Genomic DNA, 10,452 nt, shown 5'->3' on the forward strand with positions numbered 1-10,452 from the left:
CTATTAGAATAGTTACTAGATCAAACATGGATATACGTGCTACTCTTCACGAAAAACAATACCTGCTCATCTCTTGAAGATGAACCTGCCTTTGATCTTTTCTTCCCAACTGAAATGCCCTTTAGTGGCAGTCCTTGTCCCTCCTAAAGAATTTAAACCGATAAACGTTTGTTAAAGTAACAACGTTGTCAATTAAAATTAATTGAATTCCATAATCCATGATCATATAATGTATTGTTTGGGTTCAAATCCAAAATCATGGAAAACATGAAATTATAAAAAACACCACCTCTGAACTACTATCATCCTTCGATTTCTTACTTCTAATAGATTTTCCCTTCTAGGCATAAAAATAAGCATACAATTTAGTATTTTAATTAGGAACTCATTCTACAAACACCTACATTTAACTATACTAACAACTGAAACAATAAGTCAATAATCATTCCACACCAAACAATGTTAGTAATTAACACAACTATCACCTCTTTTGTACTTGCATTCTTCGACCTTCTTTTATTAGCAACCACTGTACCCGTTCTCTTACTATTGTGATCCTGACTCGTAGTTCGAAACAATGTTAGTAAGTAACTTAGTAACTCAATGAACTAGATAAAAAATAATTGACCAAATGGAGATAGCACCTCATCATCATTCTTACTCTCCACCTCTTTGGCCTTTCCTTTTCTTGGTGGCCTTTTTCTGATATTCTCCACTCTCATCTCACGTAATTTTTCGATTTCACCTTCTTGCAAGACAGATTTGATGTCAAGCATGGTAAATTTGGAACAAATGCAATACATATGATTATAAAACTTACACTGCCACTAACTTCTGAACCAGAACTGAAATCCGTAAGCCATACTGGAGACACGAATAACTCCCCGATCGGATAGTTTTTTCCATAAACAACATCACGAACTACCTAAAATTATGACATGATGTATTAACTTTTATGAACACACCTACTATAGTTGTTTTTTCTCATTGTTTGCTTAAAAATTAGGTAAATTATTTGTTGTATGGTACATAATCAAATAAACTATCTTGTGTTATACCTCAGCTGCACCAAATTTTCCATCTTTTCCCTTATCAGCGGCAATAGCAGCATCAACACACCTTTGTTCCCAAGCCCCTACCCTTGGTACATTTTTGTCCCAAAGCATCCCTCTACCATCTATGTTAAGACGATCAAGGTATGCAATCTGCGACATAGTGTTAGTAACAATTTTCAGTTTGCATGAAGAGAAGTCATTTTGAACTTAAAATACAAAGGTTAGCACTATTAGGGTACATTTAAAATATAATTGTATTAAAGAACTTCACCTACCAGAAGAACCAAAGGAGATCCCTTAAATCCCTTGGCAGGATCACTTCCTCCATACTTGATCATCCAATCAAGTATGTATTTGGACCAGTTGTACGTCCTTGCTTCATTAATGTACTTGTCTTTCAGCAGCCGACAAAGGCAAGGGCTAATGTTGTTGCTTGTTGTAGTGCATAAAACATTTCCTAAAACACAAAGGACAAAGTGTTTAAGAAAGTCTTTTTTCTCCACACTTCTATCCATGCACTTGTTGTGGACAACTGCAAAGCAGATCCCCCCTGAATTATCGTAATTGCTCTTCAAGTCTTGGAATTTTTTGTCAGTGACATCCATCTCAGGAATGCTCAAAGTCAGAGGTCCATATGGAAGTCCAGTGATCCAACCCACCATCTCCTCGTTTATTGTTATTTCATAGTCTTCTGTGATTCGTAACACTTTTCTTTGTGGATCCCATCGACTGTATAAATATGCCAAAAAGTCCCTGTCAAATTGCTTCATTTTGATCTTGAGAAATGTCCTGAAAACTGTTTTCTTCACAAACTTCTTCCGCGTTTCAGTCATGGATTTGATAACAATTCGCACATGTTTGGGATAACCCCGTACAATTGGATATTGTAAGACGAAAATTAATAAAAAAATCAAAATTATTTCTTAATAACTACACAATGTCAAAATAAAAAATTAATGGAAACTGTAAATTGAAATTTGTTCTTACGTTCTTAGGTTCCTCTGACACTTTCGGTCTTCTACGCGGCCTCTTTTGTACTTCCCCAGCTTCAGTAGCCCCCTAACAACTCACCATCTTTGATTCAGCAAATATGTTTACTCAATGTAGTTCATTTATCATAACAATTACCATGTTGGATCCAAACACAGTTAACATTAACACTACAAAACTATTAATAGGTTACTATAAATACAACAGGTCGTTACCAAACAATAAACAAAATATATAATATATAAAGTACTATCATTAAGTAATGTGTATATTTATCACAATCCGGGTTCCATAAATCAATCAATCTTAATACTAACAGCGAAACCAGTGATGGCACATGTCATTCACTTTAAATAATTTCCCTCCATTTTTTCTTTCCTTTTTTTTTTTTGTCTTTTTTTTATTTTTTCAATTATTCATGAAAATTATTTATAGCCTATATATTCACCTAATGAAATTTTCTTATATGTATGTATTTTTTGCATTAAGTAATTTTTGTAATTAGATTAGAATTATAGTCTTCTAGAATTCTCTAGAGGGTTCTCTTTAGTCCTAATAAGATTAGAATTAATAATTAGATTTTGATAAAGTTTTATTTGAAATAAAATATTATTTTATGAAAAATACGATTTCAGTTTTCATACGGACTTTACAAATCGATTTTGATTGATAAGTGGACTCCGTGTTTGAAAGCGCGTAGGAATCTAGGCTGTCGCCAAACGACAGGCTTGTCGCCACGCGACAGACCCTGTCGCCAAACGACAGGCCTATCGCCCCACGACAAGCCTTGTCGCCACGCGACAGAGCTTGTCGCCAGGCGACAAGGTCAATTTTGCAGCGACAGAGTGGAATTTTATTCCTTATCAAATTCTACCTATTTCCGGACTGTTTTCTTATAAATAGGGTCCTGAACCTCCGTTTTTAATCATTCACAATCAGCCATCTACAATTCACAAGAATCTACAATCATCATCTCTCTCTAAAGCTAGGAAGCTTTCTCTCTCTATTCTTTTTCTAAGCCTTCCCTCTAACAAAATTCTGCATTCACGAGATCTAGAAACACCTAGCCGCGTTCGAAGTTGCCTTCGCCTTAGACGTGAAAGGTTATAATTTGTGAGGGTTTGGTCCCTAATCTCTATTTCAATTATTTAATTTAATTGTTTGATTTTATATTTTCCTTGAAGTTACTAACGTGTGTATTTTGTTATTAGAAAGAGGTACGAGACATCAAAGTATGTAATCTTATTGCTTTATTCTTGTAGAAAGCATGTTTAAATTTGTTTAATTCCTAGTATCATGTTTTCTAGTATCATGTTTAGGGTGCCTTTTACTCTTTTCTAATATCATGTTAGTATCATGTTAGGGCTAAAGCTTTGATTTTTATTGCTTAGTGACATGCTAGGGTTTGTTATTAATCTTATTAGTATCATGCCTAGGATCTTGCTATTAATATTATGCTTTAACATGATTATGATTATAATTATGATGATTGTTATTATGTTGCTTGATGCTTGTTTATTGTTATTGCTTGATCACGCCTTTTATGCATGCCTAAAGGGAATTTGTACTTGTAATCACGCTTAATAAGATAATTAATAATCTTGTTTAGGGCTAATATGATTATAATTCAAGTGATCGCCGATAATAGTTTTATTTGTGCATTAATATTCAACCAACATAGATAAACAGGTTTAGGGTTAATCTGTTGTTTGCATGTTAGTCAGAAAGCGCACATGAATATGAGAAGAATAAAGTAGAGGCCTATTTAGGGCAGGTTCAATCTCTTTTAGGTTGGATTTGTACCTTCATCCCCAAACCCTATTTGGTTCAAGACCTTTTGGAGTTGACGATCTCCTGGATCGTTAAGGGGTGTAATCTTCACCTTTTGAACGGTTTACAAGTTCCTAAAACTTGTTGGCGACTCTTTTGCTCTAGCTTCTTTCCCTTTGGACGCCACCATGCTTAAGTGTATAATCACAGTGGGGTTCAAGCTTGGGGTTAATGGCTTAAAATATTCCCTACAATCTCATGCTAATAGTTTTTTATAGCAGTATTTAATGTTTCATTATTTTCCTGACCTTACTTATATATCATAATAAAAACCTATGACTCACTCATTTTTAAGAATTTGATTTTTACATATAGAAAACTAAAGTTAAAGTTGACTAAACTTGTATAAACCAATATGTCTGTCAAACTACGTCAACAAAATAAGGACATGATAGGGTATATAGCATGGGTTCTAAATAAACCCTAAACCTTAGAAATTTACATGAATCAATAGCCTTAGAAATTTACATGCATCATTGTCAAAAAAATAATGTCAATATAGCTATTGTTTTTTACGTTTATAAATGTAATTCTTTGTTTATATATAATTGTTAACTTAATGTTATAGTTTGTTAAATAATTTTATAAAATCTGTGTATTGCACGGGGCTTTAACTAGTTCATTAATTGAACACCATTTTAATAGTAGAGCTTGGAACCTTACTTCTGTTCTAGGCTTCATCTTTGGTCTGCCAGGTTTCCTTTTTTGTTTATTAGTTGTTGCAGATACATCATCATCAATCTGCGACGAACTAGATTTGTGAAAGGGAACAACATACAGGGAAACAATTTCCTGTGTAATAAATGAATGAAATTTTGCTCTGAGCTTAATAAATGCAACATGTCATCCCAACGTTACACACAATTAATCTTGTTGTGTACTATGATACACACATTTAATCTTGCTCTCTACTATGTTACTAAACAAATTACTCTGTTACTAAAAAGGTTACTACTATCAAATAAAATCACACCTCTTACAGTGTAGAATTCTTGTATAATGTGAATGATATCATTTACAATATTATCGTTACTAAATAAAAGAATAATTATTATGACAATAAGCATTTTACTACCTGAGGTCGTTTATTTTTCCTCCCTTCCTGACTTGCACCATCATCATCAATCTGCGACGAACAAGATTTTTCAAAGGGAACAACATGCAGGGAAACAATTTCCTGTGTAACAAATGAATGAAATTTTGCTCAGAGCTTAATAAATGCAACATGAGATCCCAATAGAGATGGCAATGGATCGGAGGTGGGTCGGGTGATGCTTTATCCGCCTCCATCCACCAACGATCTATCCATCACCCGACCCATCCATCACCTAATTTTTTTTCATCCACATCCGACCCATCCGTCCTCCATGGATGAATCGGGTGGATCGGGTGATAATTCGGGTGAAATAAATATACAAAAAAATAAAAATTTTCATTTTCATTATTAAAATCAAGATTTGAAAAAAAAAAAGTGATCAATTTTATTAAAACTTTGATACATCTTTCTAATACTTGTTCCTTTTTTTACTAAATTAAAACAAATGTCAATTCCTAACACTACAATAGACATTAAATTATTAAAAAAGGTATTTATTTTTATTTTTTTATATATAAATTTAACGGATGGATGGATGGGTCGGGTGATGGATCGGGTGATGGGTTGGATGTATCATCATCCGTATCCGACCCGATCCGTCACTCGATCCATCCATCATCCATCCGTCATCCGCTTAAGTTCGGGTTTTCATCCATATATTTGGATCGGGTGGATGGTTATCCATCGGGTTTGGATGATATTGCCACCCCTATATCCCAACATTACACACAATTAACCTTGCTCTCTACTATGTTAACAAACAGATGATTGTGTTACTAAAGAACTTACTATTATCAAATAAAGTCACACCGCTTACAGTGTAGAATTCTTGTATTTACTATGTTAAAAACAGATGATTGTGTTACTAAAGAACTTACTATTATCAAATAAAGTCACACCGCTTACAGTGTAGAATTCTTGTATAATGTGACTGATATTATTTACAATATACTCGTGACTAAAAAAAACACTAATTATTATGACAACAAGCATTTTACTACCTGAGGTCGTTTATTTTTCCTCCCTTCCTGTCTTGCACCTACTGGTTGCTTGTTCATGGCCATTTCCTTCTCTCCAGTCAGATCAACAACTAATGTAGCTGTTGCGCTTTCATTTGTGTCGCCCCCAACATGCTCAGGCTACAAAAATATTTCAGCAATTAGCACACAAATTAACATATCCATATCACTATTTAGTCTTTAGAAAAGACATCCAAATACGGCAACCAACAGTTTCTCCAAATCATTTAGTATTATCATACGTTGCAATAAAATGTCAAAACAAAGAAATCATGGTAGAATAAAAGTTTAAAACTATTAATGTATAGCTAAAAGGCCATACTCGCATGGTCATAACAGTTGGTTGGGGGGTTGCATTATCCTTTCCTGCACCACCATCCTTCTCTTCAGCACCATCCTTTCCTGCACCATCATCTTTCTCTACATCACCATCCTTTGGACCATCCTTTTCTGCACCATCATCCTTCTCTGGATTACCTCCCTTTGCACCTCTTGCCATCCCATCTGGCATGTCTTTATTTGGCTGACGTTGCTCTCCCCCCTCATTGGTTGTAGGAATGTTGTCATGAACCTGTAGTAGTTTGAATATGAAAAAAGGTTCAAAGTTTTAATTTACGTAAAAAAATAATCTTTACAATAGACATCCACAACATATAATATTCTTTTATTGCTTTTAAAAATCCAACATACATCAACCATCCAACATAACATTTTAAAAAGTATTACTGTAAAGATGAAAGACCATACCTGCATGGTCATATCAACTCTTTGGGAGGGCACATTATCCTGTTGTGCATATTTCGCCTTATGCGATGCTTGACGTTCTTCTCCCCCCTCCTCATTGGCTTTTGGAATGTTGTCATGACCCTGTGTAATAGTTGGAATATGATATTTTAATTTACATACAAAATGAATATTTAGCATATGCATCCAACATTCAACAACAATCATTTGCATTTAACCCCTATGTTTTATTGTATGAGGCAAATAATTCTCAAAAGAAATGTGATACTAAACAAATAGTTACAGAATACAATTTAATAACTATTAATCTAAAGCAAAATTACCATACCTGCATGGCCATAACCATTGCTTGGGAGGGCTCATCATCCTTTGGTGGGTCAATTGGCTGTGAACCTCTTGCCACCCCACCTCCACTGGCTTCATCTTCCATTGGACCACCAGTGTCATCCCCAATTCCTTCCACAATACCCTTCTCTGTCTCCATACCCTTCTCTTTCCCTTCCTCAACACCCGTCTCTATCCCTTCTACAATACCCTTTTCTGTCTCCATACCCTTCTTTTTCCCTTCCTCAACACCCTTCCCTTCACCATCAATCTGGCCTACTCCACTTAATGGCATTTCAATTGATTCAGGAACAACCTATACCATAATAGTACCAATTACCCTGTTCAATATGTAATGAATTGATAGATAATTTGTTTCTAAACAATTACCATTAATAAAACCCAAAGTACTTAATTGACTTTAAAATTCATTTCAATATACGAAAATACATTATATATCCAGATTTTTATAGTCATCACAAAATCCCTAAAAGACAAGTACTTAAACAAAAACGTTTGTGAGCAAACCTTGTAAGACGAGTCACCGATGGTGCTGTCTACATCTTGTGTTGATGGTGTTGCTTGCGAAACTTGCCCTGTTCCACTTTCATCTATTACTCTTTCGTTCCCTGACCCTCCTACATTAATACTTTGTGCATTTTCCGTAAAACTTTGCTGGTTTTCTTCCTCTACTTTTGCATCCCCTATGGCCTTTGTAGCATCATCAGCTACCCCGACATTATCATGTGGCGGGGCAACTATTTCCTTTTCTAGTGAATTGTAGGCCGTAACAAAACAAATTAAACTTTTAATTTCATTGGATTTCCAAGATATTACTGGTTATGATATACGAGACAAAGTGATATATAATTTAATTTAACTAGATAATTTTTTTCAAATCAAGCAAAATTTATGTTCAAACCCACGGCAAACACTATACAACAAGATTTATTTGGAGGTTCTTCTTGAATTTGTAAACAGTATTAATTAAACTCAGATTTTCATAAGTAATTACAAAACTGAGAAACGAATTAGCATTTTAAATCAATGAAAATTGTGTAAAATTCGACTTACCATGACGATGATTCTTCCATGCTCTCCAACTATTGAAATGCTTCACTAAAAAACTACTCTTGAAGTTGAAAAAAGATAGAATACTAGAGATTTTTCTTAGTTGAAAATATATTGTGGTTTAAGTAGTTTTGTTTATTTACTTTTTTTTTTTACAGAAATTTTTAAAAATGTTGCTAGGTATAGTTTTCTTGATTTGAGAAGGAACAATTTTTTTTTTTTTGTTCTTTGATGGGGATGGTCATAATTATCTCTCCTTGGTTTTAATTTTAATTAAAAATTTTTTTTTTTTTTTAATTTCAAGTAATTATTGCCATTTACTAGCATTTGTACTAATACTTACCAAAACAATTGAATCCACCACTAATAATTTAAATAACAAAAAATGAAATTCATTTTCATCCTAGGGCTCCGTGAAGACGTCAACACTAGGTACAATGGGTTCTCTAAAGTTACACTCTTCCTTTACCATCTATCAAATCAAAATTTTAAAGCCTTTTTAAGATTTTTTTTAGTTTCCCAACTAAAATGAATTAAAAATTATTTTCTTGGATTTACTTGAATATTTAAGTTAATTTTTTCTTTTCTAAAAAGTACACAAACTGATTTTGGTTAGGAAATAGTATATTGATAAAGGTGTACAAAATTTACTAATTAAGTCTATAAAATTAAGAATTATTTTTTTTTCAAACAATTATTCATATGAAAGAATTTTTTCAACACTTGGGGAATTAAAATTGTTTAGCAAATATAAATACCACTTGCTACCAAGATGGCACGACACGGGAGTAACACTAAATTGTGGTTTATAAAATGAAATCAGACTATAGCTTGAGGGTGGTCAGACCAATCTTAGAGGGAAAAGGTATGGAGGAGTGTGAAATGGATTCATGTACTACCCTATACATGACAATGTTCTTTTTTTTTTAAGTGTTCCACAAGATTCATCAATTGGCATATTCCGTATTTACAATGTATCGTATGGGTCCATAATTTACAATTAAATTGTCAATATTGACCCTTATTGAAAAAGGAAACAATTAACGTTTGTACTTTTGTATCAAGATAATGTCAATGGTTGTTACTTTTGTACAATTATACCACATTAAAAATTTGATGACTGTTACCAAATATTAAAGTAAGTACATGTAACTAAACATTATGAGGTAATTTAAAAAAAATTGTTATTATCGATAGAAACCCAAAATATTCATACAAACGTTATGGAGATCATCTTTTATTTCCTTTTTCTTTTAAAATGAAAATATTTTTTACTAACCCAAAATACCCCTCACATTGTTATTAATAATGGCTTTACATAAAACACATAGTGATTAATACAATACATTTTTTTTAAAAAAAGCGTAAAATAAATAAACAAAAAAAAAAGATTTGATGGGGATAGTGGAACGTCATAATTATCTCTCCTTGGTTCTAATTTTATTTAAAAACATTATTTTTTATTTAATCAAGTCATAATTGCCATTTACTAGTTTGTACTAATACTTACCAAAACAATTGAATCCACCACTAATAATTTAAATAAAAAAAATGAAATTCATTTTCAACCTAGGGCTTCATGAAGACGACAACACTATTGTAGGGAATATTTCAAGCCATCCCAAACTTGAACCCCACTGTAATCATACACTTAAGCACGGTGGCGTCCAAAGGGAAGGAAGCTAGAGCAAAAGAGTCGCCAACAAGTTTTAGGAACTTGTAAACCGTTCACAAGGTGAAGATTACACCCCTTAACGATCCATGAGATCGTCAACTCCAAAAGGTCTTGAACCAAATAGGGTTCGGGGATAAAGGTACAAATCCAACCTAAAAGAGACTAAACCTGCCCTAAATAGGCCTCTACTTTATTCTTCTCGTATTCATGTGCGCTTTCTGACTAACATGCAAACAATAGGTTAACCCTAAACCTGTTTATCTATGTTGGTTGAATTTAATGCACAAATAAAACTATTATTGGCGATCACTTGAATTATAATCATATTAGCCCTAAACAAGATTATTAATTATCTTATTAAGCGTGATTACAAGTATAAATTTCCTTTAAACATGCATAAAAGGCGTGATTAAGCAATAACAATAATAATCATCAAGCAACATAATAATCATAAATCATAATAATTATAAAAACAATAATTATAACAATAATAATCATGTTAAAGCATAATAATAGCAAGATCCTAGGCATGATACTAACAAGATTAATAACAAATCCTAGCATGTCACTAAGCAATAAAAATCAAAGCTTTAGCCCTAACATGATACTAACATGATATTGATATGATATTAGAAAGCATAGGAAGCA

The 10,452-nt window shown here is 33.1% G+C and overlaps 1 long non-coding RNA gene across 1 annotated transcript; it reads right to left on the reverse strand.

Annotated features, from left to right (window-relative positions):
• Nucleotides 1–61: 61 nt before the first annotated feature.
• Nucleotides 62–749, reverse strand: LOC145582168 (uncharacterized). The gene is made up of 3 exons (XR_014099806.1): nucleotides 645–749; nucleotides 486–557; nucleotides 62–143 (listed from the first exon to the last, which is right to left on the reverse strand). It is a non-coding gene; the product is annotated as an uncharacterized LOC145582168 (long non-coding RNA).
• Between the last annotated feature and the right edge of the window lie 9,703 nt (nucleotides 750–10,452).

The sequence above is a fragment of the Chenopodium album genome, chromosome 15, assembly GCF_948465745.1.
Source record: "Chenopodium album chromosome 15, dcCheAlbu1.1, whole genome shotgun sequence".
NCBI lineage: Eukaryota > Viridiplantae > Streptophyta > Magnoliopsida > Caryophyllales > Amaranthaceae > Chenopodium > Chenopodium album.